The sequence below is a fragment of the Amia ocellicauda genome, chromosome 7 (assembly GCF_036373705.1).
Source record: "Amia ocellicauda isolate fAmiCal2 chromosome 7, fAmiCal2.hap1, whole genome shotgun sequence".
Lineage (NCBI taxonomy): Eukaryota > Metazoa > Chordata > Actinopteri > Amiiformes > Amiidae > Amia > Amia ocellicauda.
The window spans coordinates 18,081,321-18,099,659 of NC_089856.1; the positions used below are offsets into that span (position 1 = coordinate 18,081,321).

Genomic DNA, 18,339 nt, shown 5'->3' on the forward strand with positions numbered 1-18,339 from the left:
TGTATTACCGAAGCCTTTATTGATAATAGATTATTCATATATATGTGTGTGTGTGTAAAACATACTGTTGAACACTTCTTGGAACGAATTAGAAAAGTTGTTGAGATAAAGCAAATAGAAACTTTATTAACAAGCCGGCTTGGAAGCAGCACGTCAGGGATTTCCTTCAGTGAGTACTTAGATTTTACAAACACGAGTGAAGCTTTATAGGAAGATGACGTAGAATGTTGTGGCCGTTCATCCAATCTGAAGGTACTGAGTCCGTTTACGATCTTCCGGTCTTCCCCGGGGAGATGTGGGATCCGGGAAGAGATTATGTTTTACAACTGTCCATCAATCTTTAACAAAAACAGTTCCTGCCAATCTGGGTAAGCAGTTAAGTCCACAAACAGACTTTTAACAAGCAGCTGTGGGCTATTTCTCCACTATGTGATCTATTTATTATTAACAGGAATTTCTAACAAATGTACCTTGTTGACGTTTGCTTAACCTGATATATCTAATTTGTTTAATCTATCTATATGCTATTATTTTTAATACTAGTATTAATATATAACATTATATAATTTATAAAAAACTTTAATACCAGCTCTTCACATACTATTAAGAAAATAGGTTTTGGTTTTGCCACTTAAATTCCTCCTATCTTATCTCCTCAGGTCTTCATAAAATGGTCCCACAGAGGTCAATAAGAAGAAAACAGGATTTATTTGGAGAACATTTAAAGGAAAAGCAGTTATCAACACAAGAGATAGATTAGACTGAAGATGTGGGTGATGCCACAAGGACAGAACCGCAGGCTTTGGCAGAGGAACCATGTGTGGTGTATGGTATGGGTGTATTATGAATAGTTAAAAATGGATAGAAGTAATTCAGCCATTTATCTGGGGTTTCCTTTGGTCCCAGATCTAGGACCAAGTGTTACATTCTTAAAGTAATGTTTGGGCCAGATTAAATAAAAACTTGAAGTGTACCACTAATCACAAAATATTCACCCCATGCTAATAGCAGTTTTTTGTCTGGAATGGAAACAAGTGCTATGTAACAATCAAAAAAGTTACATCATTATCTAATTTATGTTTTGTATTTGTAATTTGATTTAATAATAGAGCTGATATAATATATAACTTAATATATTTTATTTTAATACTAACTGAGGTAATTACAAAACTTTTAAATTGCAATCTCATATGCAGCATACAGTATACTACAATTTAAATAAATACTGTTGGGGGAATTTAATTTGGTTTCAGAGAAATAAACTACTTTTTGGAATATTCAAGTAATTCAGTTTAAGTTTATTGGTTATTTTGTGTGTGTGCTTTTTATGTTGAAAGAACCAACTGCAACTGTACTATATCAACAACTAAGGAGAGAAAATGGATTTCTACATCGAAAGATGAGGTCAATGCCAAGGACGAGCGAGATTTCCTACGTCGACAGCTGCCCAGAGTAAGTGACTAATCATAGTTATTTCTGCTTATTTAATGGAAAAAACAACATTGATGATGTTTTCCGCCATTATAATGAGTGTTTTTTTACACATTAGTTGAAACTGTAACTAAAGTAAACCTAGGCACTGGACATTTGATGACAGGTATATCCTGAAGTTTAACTCAAGAATATGCAAGGCGCTATTTGTTGGTGTCTTCTTTTTATATGTAATATTGTGAACATTTTGAAAGTTTTATGCATGTATGCATGCATTTTATGTGTAAAAAGAGATTAGACTAAGAAAATGACAACAGTTCACACCGAAGCCATTTGTCATTACTATTAATAATGCAATCATCAAATGAATAAAGATATTACATTCATTTAATTATGTCTGCAGCAGTATCAGATGCAATGGAACCTAAGCAGGCCAGTCCTAACATTACTTCTGAAGTAAGTTCAAGCTCATCCTCAAGTTCCTCAGGTTCTTCATCATCATCATCATCATCTGATGAAGGTCCAAGACACATTACAAAGAGGAAGAAAAAATCATCAACAAGAAAGAATAAAAAGGAGAAACACCATGGTAGAATTTAATCAGTACAAGGTACATCAATATCTGAATGAAAGAAAACAAATTTGTTATGGTGGCTTTCAATACAGTTCAGATTTGTTTTAATGAAGGATTCATTTATTTAGTTGTACATTTTTATTATCCTCTGTTCAGAAGCTAATGACAGCATAAACTATACATTTAAGGTGTGACATGGTACAGAGATGAAAAAACACAGGTTGCAGTTAACATCTCACTGTATAGTCTAAGCATTAATTCTACATAAAATAATTGAAAAACATTTGAAATGGAATCTTTGTTAAAATGTTAAGAATGTGTGAACACATGACCAGAAAATTGTGCAGTGATGTTTTATAAAAGCATCTAGCTCGTAATCGTATTCAGATACTAAACAGATTCAAAGAAAAAAATGAGGTTTTTAAGTAAATGTTTATTATTAAATAAAATATGCAGAAAGTTATTAAATATTAGTGTCCAAATCTGTGAAAAAAACACAGGAAGCATTTCTCTTCTGTATATGTTTTATATGTGATGCATTTTTAAAGTGTATTAGCTTTTGTTGGGTTAAAATCGCTTTCCAGTAAGATACTAGTTAAAACTTGCTCTTATAAGGGTTTCTTTGTTCTTATTTCTCTGCTCAGACTTATCTGTGTGGCAGATAGAGATAGTTTACTGCCGTGGACATTCCTTAGGTAATGAACTGAAAATATATATATATCACATTCTAATCAGTACAGTGTGTGCTGTGTCCTTGGTACCAGTGCCTCCATGTCTGGATGAAATATTGTTTTCACGATTATAAAGAATACCTTATCAATTATTTCTTCCTGTGTCTCGGAACTGCCCCGGGACAAATGCCAAGAAAATGTTATTCAGGTTTGGGACTGCCCCGAACCTCATTTGAAATATTGCTTGTAGATGTTTAAAAGGCTGTGTGAAACTTCCAATAAACGAAGATAAATTAACAGACATTGTGTCAGTGACTTTACTTCCCGGGCCTGTCTCCTGTTGAAAAGCCTCATCTGTTATTGGAAGCGCTCACTGGGTTGCCTGATTCAATGGGGAATCCGAAGGGTTGCTTCAACTGAAGCATTGTACCTTAACAAATGGGGGCTCGTCCGGGATACAATCAGGTGAGTGGTCTCTTAATTGCCTTTGTGCTGTACCCTAAGAACTGCTCCCTGATTGTATCCTTGCAAATTGTGAGTGGTCTCTTTATTGCCTTTGTGCTGTATCCTAAGAACTGCTCACTGGGTGTGAATCTGAGGCTAAACGTATCGAAGTACGATACTGGATCTTACGCGTAACAGTTAATGTATTGAAATAAGATACTGGATCTTATGCGTAACAGTTGACGTATCGAAGTACGATACTGTATCTTGCGTGTAACAATTGAGACTTGATGCAGGAGAAACAAAGTGTCTAAAGTCGTGTCCTACGGAGGATCCACCATCCTGCACTGACAGCACTGTTATCCTAGTCCAGGGGTGATGGACTAGAGGGCTGTTACAATTAGGTGAACAAACTCAAAATGCTCTAGTGCTGTAACCAAGAGCTGCTGACTAATTGTATTCAAAATATACTGGACTAGAGGGCTGTACTAAAATATTGCGCTGTGCTGATGTGTGGCATCTGAAGCAGGAAATCTTTGTGTTTGTAAGTGTATCACTCTTCTTGTTTGTGTTTATGTGTCGAGACTGGAATGTCATGTTATGACTGGAATTGAATAAGCAGTACCTGAGAATCAGTGGGAATGATTAATTGTACCATGAGACAGGATTTTTACATGTGTACTGAAGACAGAAGCCTGACTTATGGCCAAAGACAGAAAAATAAGATTGTAAGTAAATGAAAGACTAGAAGCTAATGTGTTTATCTCTCATAGTACACTGTATCCGTTAAACAATGTGACTTTGAAAAGAAACAATCTGTGTATAGGACACAAACGAAACCTTCGAAACTATAAGTAATATACAGTGGTAAGAAATGAGAAACTAAAGCTAGCTAACTTAGAACATTCATTAGGAAAAAAAAAAAGAAAAAAGGCAAAATACAATCTAGTCTAAGCCGAATGACCCAAAGACAAATGAAAAAAATAAGTCTTCTGTATTAGTGAAAGTCCTCAAGATACTGTGGGAAATTAATAGATAAATAATTATAAATAAGGGTAGTTTGAGATACTGCAGGCCAACAAAACATGCCCAACAAAACTAGTATCCGAACTTACTTTGGATATAAATTAGTATGTGTTTATTTGTACTTTGTATTGCATGATACAGAATAAGATTAAGAGAGTCTTAAATAATGAATAATAATAAAATTATAGTGTTTATACAGAATGCTATTAAAAAAAACAGGTTATAATTACAAATAAATAAATTAATATATGTATAAAATGGTTATGATCGATCAATATAACAGCTGTTAGGATGCAGAGCGATGATAACCAAAGTTTAAGAGGGCCTGAGGAAGTCGAAGAGGGTCTGAGGACGTTGACAAAAATTTGAGAGTTGATAAGGCTTGAGTAGCTGGAAAAGGAGTTTGTTTTGAAAAAAATAATAATGTGCTGCTGTTTTCAGCACACGAGGTTCTGAAGGTAATTGACAGAGAATACGAAGGAAAATAAGGAATTTACTTGGTGTAAATTAATGCAATGTTTTATAAATAATTCAATGAGACAGTCATAGTAAGATCAAAGTTACGAAACTGTTTGGCAGTTATCAGGTAAAGAAAGTATCAAGCAGACAGGAGAAATTAGAAACCCACCGAATAGGAGAGAAGGGGGGGGCAGTGACAGTGTCTGTGGGGTCAGCTCCCCCCACTCGCCTGCCAAGCAGCTTGAGAGGACAGAGAGAGAGAGAGATAGTAATGGTTGCATTATTAATAATAATAACACTGGTGTTGATACAGACGAATAAGAAAAAAACTAGATGCAAAAAGAATGTATTCAAAATTATATTGGGAATTGTTCCTAATACTATGAAAATAATTACAAATGTATGTTTATGGGAGTGTTTTAAGACAAACTGAAACAATAATAATTGATTAATAAATACAAATATTGAACTAATAATTATTAACTATATTGTCTCAGGAGTTTCTATAATGATGACTGATATTAATAAGATCTTATGAATATATCTGATATGCACATTGTGAATCATATCCAGATGAAACTGATATTTGACGCTTATGACTTGGACAGGATAAAAAACAATCTGCGAATCTGTGAAAAGCTCCAGGAAATTGCAACTGGCCACTGCAAGGCAAGGTTGCCGCACGGGCACTCCTTCCCTGGCTTGCCTGTCTGGCGCATGTTGGCCACACGGGCAGGGGGGGAGATGTGTGGGGGGGATGTCTAAAGCAGTCTTTTTAAATTGGTATGTCCCAGGTTTCATAGTAACAGTTCACACCAACTGCAAATTTTCCCCCTTGGTGTGTTTTTGTTCATATGCTAAAAGATTGTGTTCAAATGTCTAAATGTTGTGGTTATGAATATATATATGAAATGTTTTGAATTGGGTTGAAGCCTATCTCTGTATGAAGGCTGATGCAATACAGTAGCAAACATACTGTTAAGGGGTGCTAAAGAATAAACTGGCTAAAATGTGCAAACAGGGCTCAAATGTCCAGATGCCCTAATGACAGAGACTGTCAGCAAATCGAAAAAAGAAAAGAAAAAAAAAAAGCTCTTTCTCTGCATGAGATTATTATGGGATGATTTATGAGACTCTCTATGCTATGTTGTTTATTTTTGATTGGGATTAACACATGCAATTGAAGCTGTCCATTCACAGGTAAAAGCTGTCCAGACTGAACCAGCCCAGCAGGACTGTCACCAATTTCATCTGTGTACATCAAAGCACACAAGAGAAAGTCCTCCCTGCAGCCCAGGCGGACAGGGTCCTACCAGGTGCTGCTGACCACCCACGCAGCTGTGAAGTGCCAAAGGGAAACAACACTGGTGGAGACCAGAGGGATGCTCTCCTTTACTCCTGGATCCTCTTCCTCGCTTCCTGCAGGACCATCGTCTGCGCCATAACAGCCAAAGGAAGTCTTCGGTGCCTAGCCAATGGGATCATTGTGGACTGAGGAAATCAGTCCAGAAGCAGCTGACATCATCATCAACCTCTAGATAACGAGGCCAGCGCAGGGCCAGAGCAGTGGCCCACAAGGAGTAGCCGGACGCACGAGTCCACAAATATCGGGTGATGTGCTAGTAACCTCTCCCCTTCCACATATTGACATCACAGACACTAACACTTACACTGATCACTGAATCAAATGATCAAACTGAGGATTCGACAGCGACAACAAAGCCACCTGACCAGAAGAAACACCTACAACCCCAATCGAGGAACAGTGCTGAATCCTGATGATGGCCGAGGTCGACCTCACCCTTCTGATCATTGCCCTGACGGCTCTACTGGAACGATCCAGCTCAATTGAATGCCAACAATTCAACCACTGTCCCATGGTGGGACACAAATAACAGCCGCTCCACCTCCCTGAAGAGAGAACAAAAGCCTGATGACCGTTTGCTGCATTCAAGAAATGCATGGTGGACGATATGTAACTTCACTGCTAGACAATGTACAAATGAATCATGTTATGTATGCGCTGCTATTCAGATGGTCTTTATATTGCCTTAATTGACGGTGAGAACCACGGACGGCCTCCTAAAAGGCCAGATCATATGAAAAGACACAAGAGGGCTTTGTTTGACACATCAGTATATGCCATACCTGAAGAACATCGCCTCACATATAGGGCCAGGAGATTCTGGACCTCTGTCTTTTCTTCCTTCGGCACTGTGCAGCAATGTCACATTATTGAACATTTACATTATAGATTAGCGCAATTTACAATGACACAATAACAGCTCTTGAAGCTATTAACACTGAAATAACAGCCACACGCCTCATGAGAACTCAGAATTGCTTGATCTCAGATGTGCCCCTTGCTAAGGAAGGAGGTGTGTGCCATATTGTAGGGGATCACTGTGTTTACAGAATCTGATCAAGAGGGCTTACTTTATGATTAACATGTCCAAAATGTCTTGGTTGAAACAACTTTTCGCAATTTTACGAAATTAATGTAACATGTTCATGTTTCATTAAAGAGGGCAACTATTGGGGTAAAATTGCTTTCCAGTAAGATACTAGTTAAAACTTGCTCTTATAAGGGTTTCTTTGTTCTTATTTCTCTGCTCAGACTTATCTGTGTGGCAGATAGAGATAGTTTACTGCCGTGAACATTCCTTAGGTAACGAACTGAAAATATATATATATCACATTCTAATCAGTACAGTGTGTGCTATGTCCTTGGTACCAGTGCCTCCATGTCTGGATGAAATATTGTTTTCCCGATTATAAAGAATACCTTATCAATTATTTCTTCCCGTGTCTCGGAACTGCCCCGGGACATATGCCAAGAAAATGTCATTCAGGTTCGGGACCCAAACCTCCTTTGAAATATTGCTTGTAGATGTTTAAAAGGCTGTGTGAAACTTTCAATAAACGAAGATAAACGAACAGACATTGTGTCAGTGACTTTACTTCCCGGGCCTGTCTCCTGTTGAAAAGCCTCATCTGTTATTGGAAGCGCTCACTGGGGTGCTTGATTCACTAGGGAATCCGAAGGGTTGCTTCAACTGAAGCATTGTACCTTAACAGCTTTTTAAAACTTGTATTTCTATTTTATTACAGTATAGGTCCAACAAACTAAAATTTTCTTATTTTCTTTGTATTCAGCAAAAACTCCAGAAGATGTCCTAAAATGGTACAAGAAGGTACTCCATAATTTCAAATGTGAAGGTAGCATGCAGAAGGCATTCAAAAGAGTGAGAGTTGACAGAAACACTCTAGCATTAACAGCACCATTGGCTGAGATAATGCTAGCTGCACCAGAATTTCTGACGGAGATTGAGAGTTTCAAACCATTGGAAGAAAGACTTCTTGAATATGCCAAGAGGTGTGCACAGTGTATGACTAATGAAGTTAAACAAAAAATAAAAGACATGAAGGCTAACAAAAAGCTTCTGCCGATTACATATAAGCTGAGTAAGTGAACAGTGTTTGGGTTTAGTTTCTGCAATTTTGCTTAATTTTGATCATAACACAGTACTGTACTATTTTAGGTTAGTTTGTGATGGCTGTGGATAAAATAGGGAAACTCTGGAATTAATCATTAGATTTAGTTTTATGCCTCATGTACAGTATCTTCTTGAGTAATTTTTGTTTCAAACAGTAACAAAATGTAAGTAATGTGATGGGTGTTTTGATTGTTCTAGGGCAACCAAACAATTTCTTATTTTTTGTGTATTTATTTTTTAATGTAATTTTGTGTTATTTTTGTCAGAACACAGTAATACTTTTTGAGTTTCAAACTTCCCAAAACAATATTAGTACTTTTAGTCCTAGGCCAGGATTAAATAAAAACATTGACCCATCCACTAATACATACACAAATCTGTATTTGATTAATAGTTGTCTGCATTGCAATTAGTGGGGGGGAGTGGCAGGAATGTGATTACGTTGTCCAGAGGTTGTTGTAATGCTGTGAATATGTTTTCTTTATTTCAATTAAAAAAAAAAAAACTTCTTTTATAATATTCTTGGATTGTGCTATAGCAACTCTTGAGTTACAAATCTGTGTTAGGATAGAATGCAGTCATTCAGAAATCAGAGTGGTTCCTCAGTAGCTGCTGTGTAAGTGCATAGTAGTTACCCAACTGTTACACTTTACATTAAGTAGGCAGTTTCTGTGTAAGTGCATAGTAGTTACACAACTGTTACACTTTACATTAAGTAGGCACTTCCTGTGTAAGTGCATAGTAGTTACACAACTGTTACACTTTACATTAAGTAGGCACTTCCTATGTAAATACAGTGAAAGTACATACTATTTACATTGTGCTTACAACATACACTTGCATAAATATATTTTATATTCATAATTGAACTGGAAAGCCTTACTTTAGTTTGCTAGTATCTATTCTAAGTTCATTTTAAGTATGAACACCCATGAGGTTTGCTAGGTCAAATTGTCAGTGAACAACATACACGTACAGTAAGTTTGCCAGGGAATTTTTCTCAATAAAGTTATCAATAGCTTGGATGTTATGAAAACAAGACCCTGTGTGTCTTCAGGACTGGTGTGTAGCACCCATGATCAGTAATGTCACAGCTTAGTATTTCCTCTTCCTGACATGTGTTACACCCTAGGATAATGTTGACATAAATGTGATAAAACCTTCTTAAGTTTATATATCAAATTAAATTGTACTCCACAAGCATCACAAGGAACACAAATATGTAAAACATTGGTGTAGGAATTGCTGAAACATTTGTGTGTATATTATCTATATTTTGTAACTACAGTTACAAAAGTAATTACATATCCCAAGATGAGCAAATTGGAACAGTGAGGTTTTACAGGCAATTATGTGTGTAACAATAATTATGATTTGTGGAATACATAGTTACATTGTAATTTAAAATGCTGAAGTTTCACTGTTACGATCTTGTAGTTACATATACCATTCTGAGGCCTAGCACAGTAAATACATTGTAATCATGCACAATTACAGTGTACATACAGTGTAAATAGGCATTATTACACTGGTAGTTACCATATAATTACAGTGTAAATACACAGTAGTGAGGGACACTTAATGTAAAGTGTTACCCCATTTTCAATAATTTTTCATTCCTTGGTAATAACATTCTCATCCACTTGCTGCTCAACCTGGAAAACATTAGAAAACAAAATAACATACAAAAAATTAAAAATAATACAAGAGCACATCAATGCATATCCTACAGTAATCATAACGGTTGTTGTTCAAGGTGATCACATTGCCTTTTACTGCAGTACACTGTATGTTTGCATTAGGTTTGAATCAAAAGTTTGACCGACCAAATAATCACGTTTAACAAATCCGCTGCCGATATTAGTTTTTAATGTGGGGTATACATAGGGTGACCAAATGACTCTGTGTCCACTTTGAAGGCTCACTAACAGGCACACAGTCCGCACCTGTATGAGTAAACAGAGCACTGGATTTAAAACACACTGAGGGTTGGTTTCACAGACAGATTAATCCTAGCCAATGTTATATGTAGGGTAGAATTTTGGGGATTCACTGTAAAATAATTCAGCTGTAACTGTTAACATTGCTGATGTCTTTTTTTTTCTATTCAAATATTGTAGCCATTCTTCTGCTCTAATCAAAAGTCATAATTATTTGCATCACTGATACACGCAATGTTTAATAGATACAAATTAAATCCAGGGGTGGTTGGGACAGCTTTTAATTCATACGGCAATGGAAATGTAGCTAACCCATCCACCACTAATTATGAACCCAATGCTAATAGAGGATTATGTTTGGGACAGAACCAACAGCTCACAAAAAAACATCGGTACCAGGTTTGGAATTTTTGATCAGCGGGTGGGTAACATGTTCTGTTTTAATGGTGGTATGTTTTTTCTTTTTTGTAATGTCTAAATATAAAATGTAATATCAGTGCCATTTTTGTCCTGTAATCTGGATCTTCCAGTCGGTTGCAGAGTTCTTCAAGTTCCTTGCTTTGTATACAGGGCCTTTGAAGCAGATCATCTTCGACCTCTGTTGCCCCTGCAGAAAGCTGTCGTCTCTGCATGGCTAGCTTCTCTGCTTGATTCTCTAAGATGGCATCCAGTTTCTCAGCTGGAAGTCTGTTAAACAATATGTTTTAATAGTACATTTTATATAAAAGATGAATTCCAGTATGTGCCAGTAAGAATAACCCAACAACATTTCAGCAATAATGGAGTAATTGAGAAAAACAAAGAAATAGTAATTCAAGGCCATCACCAGGACACAGGTACCAGAACACTAAGCAGTGTATGGCTGGAGACTGATTGGTTGTGAAAACTACAAATTGAAATCTAAAGAAACATATTATCTATATTGTTAATTTATTTATTCAATTTTTTTTTAGCTCCTTAGTAGCTTAGCTTTACTATAAAATAACTTTCAGTAAGGACGCACCCCCTCAAAAGTTTGTGATTTATTTTTGTTTACAGGTGCATGTTCATTGCGAGCAGTTACCAGCCATGTGATAGACCCAATGGTACATATTTTTACCTATATGTGAAAACAAAATAAATATGCTGAATTACATCTACATTACATATATTGTCTACTTACCTGTATTTGTGAAAATCTTCACAGGATGCCTTGTCCACTTTTCTTTGTCAGGAAGCTCACCTTTTCTCACCCGTGCTGGCACAATAAAGCGGGGCCAATAGCAATACACACCCTGTAAACAATATTAAATACACATGTAAATTGTGACCTATTAACATTGTCATTATAATAACATTATAATAAATTATGAATTTAAAAAGTGAACATATTTCCCAGAAATAATATTACCTCTTTGGTTCTCTCCAACCATGTCAATGGTACCACTTCTACTGTATTCTCCTCCAGAAATCCAAGAACTGAATAGCTGTTGTTGCTGCAGTCAGACATCTTAAAAGAGTAATACAACATTGAAGAATCCCCTTTAAATTGCTCTCAGAAAACTCAGACTGTAGAGTAGATTGAATCAAACAGAGTCTTTATTCAAGCCACTTGGAGAAAAGTAATACACACAGACACGCAGGTCTCTGTCCTTACTTCCCTAAAATCATAGAGCTTACATGATGTTATATACATACTGCGATATCCTGGACAGGGTGAGTTTGAACCAATAAGGGGGAGACAACTCCCTATCTTATGATATCCTCACTATCTTCCTGATTAAGCTTAAACACAATGTTTTCTATTTTATGCCCAAATATGGAGACATATGTAGCCATTTCGTTATTTATATTCCACACGTATCTAACGCATGTCTAGATAGGCAAAGGGGGGTTGTGTGCCCACTTCCCCATCTTCTTGTGGTTTTACTAGAACGTACGTTCTGTACTAAATTTGTATTGTGTGTCTGCAGAGAGATGCATCTGTTACAAACTGGTAGAAGCTGGTCTCATTATGTGCTCTTTGATAACCTCATGTACGGTTGAGGTATTTGGGGCCTCTTCAACATTTTTAATGATGATTTATATTGTATTACATATACACTCACCTAAAGGATTATTAGGAACACCTGTTCAATTTCTCATTAATGCAATTATCTAACCAACCAATCACATGCCAGTTGCTTCAATGCATTTAGGGGTGTGGTCCTGGTCAAGACAATCTCCTGAACTCCAAACTGAATGTCTGAATGGGAAAGAAAGGTGATTTAAGCAATTTTGAGCGCGGCATGGTTGTTGGTGCCAGACGGGCCGGTCTGAGTATTTCACAATCTGCTCAGTTACTGGGATTTTCACGCACAACCATTTCTAGGGTTTACAAAGAATGGTGTGAAAAGGGAAAAACATCCAGTATGTGGCAGTCCTGTGGGCGAAAATGCCTTGTTGATGCTAGAGGTCAGAGGAGAATGGGCCGACTGATTCAAGCTGATAGAAGAGCAACTTTGACTGAAATAACCACTCGTTACAACCGAGGTATGCAGCAAAGCATTTGTGAAGCCACAACACGTACAACCTTGAGGCGGATGGGCTACAACAGCAGAAGACCCCACCGGGTACCACTCATCTCCACTACAAATAGGAAAAAGAGGCTACAATTTGCACAAGCTCACCAAAATTGGACAGTTGAAGACTGGAAAAATGTTGCCTGGTCTGATGAGTCTCGATTTCTGTTGAGACATTCAGATGGTAGAGTCAGAATTTGGCGAAAACAGAATGAGAACATGGATCCATCATGCCTTGTTACCACTGTGCAGGCTGGTGGTGGTGGTGTAATGGTGTGGGGGATGTTTTCTTGGCACACTTTAGGCCCCTTAGTGCCAATTGGGCATCGTTTAAATGCCACGGCCTACCTGAGCATTGTTTCTGACCATGTCCATCCCTTTATGACCACCATGTACCCATCCTCTGATGGCTACTTCCAGCAGGATAATGCACCATGTCACAAAGGTCGAATCATTTCAAATTGGTTTCTTGAACATGACAATGAGTTCACTGTACTAAACTGGCCCCCACAGTCACCAGATCTCAACCCAATAGAGCATCTTTGGGATGTGGTGGAACGGGAGCTTCGTGCCCTGGATGTGCATCCCACAAATCACCATCAACTGCAAGATTCTATCCTATCAATATGGGCCAACATTTCTAAAGAATGCTTTCAGCACCTTGTTGAATCAATGCCACGTAGAATTAAGGCAGTTCTGAAGGCGAAAGGGGGTCAAACACATATATATATACACAGCTGTGGAAAAAATTAAGAGACCACTCCAAGTTCAGAAATCAATGTTAAGTGGTCTCTTATTTTTTTCAAGAGCTGTATATATATAAAAATGTTTCAGTATTGTATTTTTACCCTGTATGGGTATATGTTTGTGTGTTTCTGGTCACAAGGTGGTCAGACCAGCAGAAACCAGCTAAGTTGTTCCAAAACTAAACCCTAGCTGGTCACCAGCAAGACCAGCTTAAGATGGTCAACGCTGGAATTTCCAGCAGGGTTTGCAAATTGGCCGATTAACGAGTCATTTTATATTATTATTATTTTTATTTCTTGGCAGATGCCTTTATCCAGGGTGACTTACAACATAATTGCAATACACAGTGCAAGAATACAGTTAAGTACAAGGCTTTAACGCTTTAAAAAAAAAGAATAATAAAATAAGTTTTTTTGAGCAATCAATCTGCAGATCTGCAAACTCAAACTTTTGGAAGATTAATGCCTTGGTTCCACTGACTTAAGCGTCCGTGCCGTGCCATGCCGTGACATGCCATGCCGTGCCGGATGAGTACCAGAGCTTTTTTTGTCAAACCAGGCCATTGTGAAGTCCGTCCCTCTTATGGGAGGAGCAGAGCGATTGTGGGTTTGGTTTGTGTTTTGTTTTAAAAACAAAGACATAGAACCAGCGATACAGCCTGACGTGGAAAGGACTTTTGTGTATTTTATTCTTTCTGCTTTACATGATTGAAGACAGCATAATAAATACACGTTTCTGTTAAGAGATATTAGGAAGAGCTAAACATGTATAGACAACATTATATTCAGACAAGCACGTTCCCATAAGAATACGTTTCCATGTGCTACAATAATTACATATTTGCTATTTAGTATTATTATCATCATCATTTGTGATAGTATATATGTTTTTTAAACGGTACAGCATGACTCGCTTAATTTATTACTCTTTCTGCAGATTTGTAACTGCAAACAATACTTTTTGCCGTATTATTTATAATTTACTTAGCAGACATCCTTAACCAGGGCAAGAATAACAATTGAAACAATCAATCCAGCTACAATATAGCAGGTTATAATTTAACTAAAGTGTGCACGTGGCGTTTATGGACGCATTTATTAAACCAGTCCTTAATTTTTTAGAGGGAAACCCAGATATGCTGTATTTATTTATTCATTAATTTAACTTGTAAACCGGCACACGTTAACTGAATCGTGTTCGCCTTCCTACTGACTGTGTCTGCGGATTGTCCGTGCACATCATGCACAAAACGACAGCCTGAAACACCATGCAGTTATTCATAAAATATTAATAAAATCGGCTGCTACCGCTCAGATTATTATCCTTCAGTTTATTTTTTACTAGTCAGGGCCCTGCACCGGGGTCCTGTGAAATCCGTGTTCGGCAAGTTTTTAATACACTTGGATATTAACCGTAAGCAGTAATTGTGTATGTGGATTTCACTCCATGGTGATAATAAAACTGTAATTTATTTGTGAACCCACAGGCACATGACATTATATCTTCCGACATAATGTAGCTGATCTCTTCCTTGTCTGTAGTCAAGCACACATCTCCGCTTCTGAAAGCAAAGTATTTCCTTAGTGGGCGTTAACCATCCAAAAACCTGGATACTTAAGCCAGTGGAAACCCCAGTTTAAGCGTCCAGGGCCAGTGGAAACGGGGCATAAGAGTCTTCTCTCTACATTTGAAGAGATATCAGGATAAATGAAGAGGCGGTACTAAAGGGAATAGCAAAATGAACAAATCACCTAGGCTAGATTGTATATTTCCAAAAGTACTTAAAGAAATGAGGGAAACAGAAATGGAAGAAGTAACATATGAGAAAGACATAGAAGTTTATGTGGACTCATCATTTTCCTCATCTAAACAATGTGGGGAAGCAATACAAAAGGCAAACAAAATGCTAGGATATATTGTCAAAAGTGTAGAATTTAAAAGAAGAGAAGTAATGTTAAGACCTAGAACTAGTTAGACCTTGTGAAATACTGTGTGCATTTCTGGGCAGCACACTTAAAAAAAAAAAAAAAAAAAAAAAAAAATCGCTGCTTCAGATGCAGTTCAGAGGAGAGCAACCAGACTTATTCCAGGTCTATATATATATATAAGGGAATGTCACACCTGGAGAGACTGAGGGAACTGAACCTTTTCACCCTGGAACAGAGAAGACTACATGGGGACTTGATTCAAGTCTTCAAAATCATGAAAGGCATTGAACCACGTTAAATCAGAGGAGTTTTTCCAGATCTTCAGGGACACACGGACCCGGGGACACAAATGTAAATTGGGCTTAAAGGCATTCAAGAAAAAAGAAAACAGGAGATGTGTCTTCAAACAGAGTTGTTATAATCTGGAACAAACTCCACAGTAATGTGGTTGAAGCCAACAATTTAAGAACACTCACAAATAGACTGGATGTGATCTTTGGATCACTAAGTTATTAATGGACACCAAATGAGCTTGATGGGTCGAACGACCACCTCTCATTTGTAAACATTCTTATATTCTTATGTTTTTATGTTCTCTCTCTCTCTGCCCACTCTCTTAAGGCAGGGAAGCTCTGCTCAGACAGCTCTAGGCTGTTCTCGCTGCCCTGCCTTAGTCCTGCATTAGTCAGTGAAGCGCTGTGAATACTTCCCGGATGCACTGTACACATTACAAAGTCAAAAGATTTATATTTTTATATATTTTAAATATTTTTCAGGAAGTCCAAATAATGTGATTTCAATATCATTTTTTAAAAACTTTTTTGACATAAATTGTCAAAATGGTGTATGACATGATAAAATTAGCTAAAATTAAAACATTTGTTACTTCAGTGTAACTTTAAAAAGTACGCTGTGACATCGACCAGTCTATACTGACATTGCAATTGGCAAGATGAATTCCAATGTACAGGCATGATGAGTAGCATTAGCATTTTAGCTAATCAAAATTGCTTCACTCATTAATGACTCTCTCTGACACACAAATACACAAAGTAACACCAAATAGTTGCTACCAGTTTCATGCCTGACTCTGACTCTTCAGTTTGTAGCTCATCTTTGCTACCCTCTGCAAAGCCATGAAATAAACTTAAATTCGACTCATAATAAGATATCCTACGTACCTAATGCAACATAGATGCCTACACTATGTTTTTTACCTGCATATTAAAGTAAAATGCTGTGACATAACGTTTTATATTTGTATTATTTCCATCTACATTTTCGTAAGATTCCTGACGAGTGTCGAGAGCTAGTAGCCAGTCGATAATGGGTCCCCTTAGGCTAAATAGCCAGCTAGCCAAACCTTGACCAACAGTTGAACTGACTATGACGATGGTTAATTTTGTTTGTTTGCCTGTAAAATGAATGAGTCGTTACCATTTTAGTTAATTTTATGGAAATTTGATTTATTTACGACGAGAGAAATCCCTGCTAAAAGACAATGGTCTATAAGGTTAAGTTTAACCCGTTACAGTAGCTATAGCTACATTTCTCTTCATCATGATTGTAGGTGCCGAATCCGATTCATATCATAAATCAACAGGCAATTTCAAAAGTTTCTACATAAGCTAGATTCTTACCCTTACTCCTCTTTTGGAAAAATAAAAAAATACCCAGTTGTTTTTGTCTACATTCTGCCATTTCTCGTCTAGTCTCTTCCTGCTGACTCTCTCTTCCCGCTGTCACTGAATAAGATCCCGTTCACACTTATTAGGCCGGCCCTGGGCCGCCTCAAATTTAGTCCGGCTTTTTTCAGACACCCCGTTCACACTTCCGGTTTTAGGAGGCCTAAGTGCGTTCACATATGTGGGCGAAAAGGCGGCCTAAATGAAATGCATGCCGGGAAGTAAACAAATCTGCTCAAACAAACCAGTGACGCAGGACATTACGTCTGATTACAGGTGTATGCGATGGGTTTATAATCACAACTTATTAATATCGATTGGCTATTGTTCGGTTCTATATTTTATTTGAAAGTAATCTTAACCCTTTGCAGCTGAAGCTTTATAAAATAATTAAAAATGTGCTGGTTCAATGGGGAATCTAATTAATATATTTCACTTTTCAAATGTCTATCTTCAGTTCTGCAAGTCTAAAAGTGCTGTTATGCAATTCACCCGAAAGCAAAGCACATTTTAGAACATCTGCATTAAATCACAATAAATCGTATGCATTAGTATGCAATCGTATGCATCGAAAGCAAACTGTGATGCGTCTATAGTGATATCAGACAGCAGGGCTGGAAACTTCCTGCAGTTTCTGTTTTAACTTTATCTTCCATCCACATGTAAACAGCGCTTTAATTTCTGCATCGTCCCAGTTGTCACCTCTAATGCTGGCATTTGTGATTGTACTGCTCAGCTCAATATAACTGCATTTCGGATTGCATAGTAAACAGCTGGTCTCGTATTAAAATGCACTGATTTGAATGGAAACCTGCTTCGGTTAAATTTATATCGTTTTAATGCAAAATTCGGATAATTAATAAAGTTATGGTCCCGTTCACAATTTCACAATGCAATTTCCACGTGTAAAATGCATGCTGGGGGGCGGTTGGTCAGGGGAGGGAGGAGTCGTGCGAAGTAAGCGGTGCATTCGTATGAGTGCAAGACACACAAGTAGACGTCTGTATATAATCACGCAGAAATGCCGTTATGGTAAATAATTGGAGTACAAATATATTATTGGAATTGGATCAAAAAACCCGGGGCTAGTACAAAAAGACCCGGGATTAAGCCCCGGAAGCCCAGGCCTAACAACGCCACTGGGGCCGCCCACCAAAACTAACAGATCAGGCAAGGAGGGCATTAATAATAGAGGAAACAAGGAACAAAGATAACCCTGAAGGAGCTGCAAAGCTCCACAGCGGAAATTGGAGTATCTGTCCATAGGACCACTTTAAGCCGTACACTCCATAGAGCTGGGCTTTACGGAAGAGTGGCTAGAAAAAAGCATGGTGGTGGCAGCATCATGCTGTGGAGATGTTTTTCATCGGCAGGGACTGGAATCTGGTCAGAATTGA

General features: G+C 37.5%; 3 long non-coding RNA genes across 4 annotated transcripts; 2 read left to right on the forward strand and 1 right to left on the reverse strand.

Annotated features, from left to right (window-relative positions):
• Nucleotides 1–159: 159 nt before the first annotated feature.
• Nucleotides 160–2,975, forward strand: LOC136753014 (uncharacterized). The gene is made up of 4 exons (XR_010817377.1): nt 160–368; nt 660–830; nt 1,338–1,452; nt 1,835–2,975. It is a non-coding gene; the product is annotated as an uncharacterized LOC136753014 (long non-coding RNA).
• Nucleotides 2,976–3,033: 58 nt separating this feature from the next.
• Nucleotides 3,034–7,542, forward strand: LOC136753012 (uncharacterized). Of its 2 annotated transcripts, none has more exons than XR_010817374.1 (2): nt 3,034–3,848; nt 5,792–7,542. It is a non-coding gene; the product is annotated as an uncharacterized LOC136753012 (long non-coding RNA). The 2 variants fall into 2 exon arrangements; XR_010817375.1 differs by having other exon boundaries at nt 5,806–7,542.
• A 544-nt stretch (nt 7,543–8,086) lies between these two features.
• On the reverse strand, nt 8,087–11,898 carry LOC136753013 (uncharacterized). The gene is made up of 3 exons (XR_010817376.1): nt 11,433–11,898; nt 11,205–11,316; nt 8,087–10,729 (listed from the first exon to the last, which is right to left on the reverse strand). It is a non-coding gene; the product is annotated as an uncharacterized LOC136753013 (long non-coding RNA).
• Nucleotides 11,899–18,339: the final 6,441 nt, after the last annotated feature.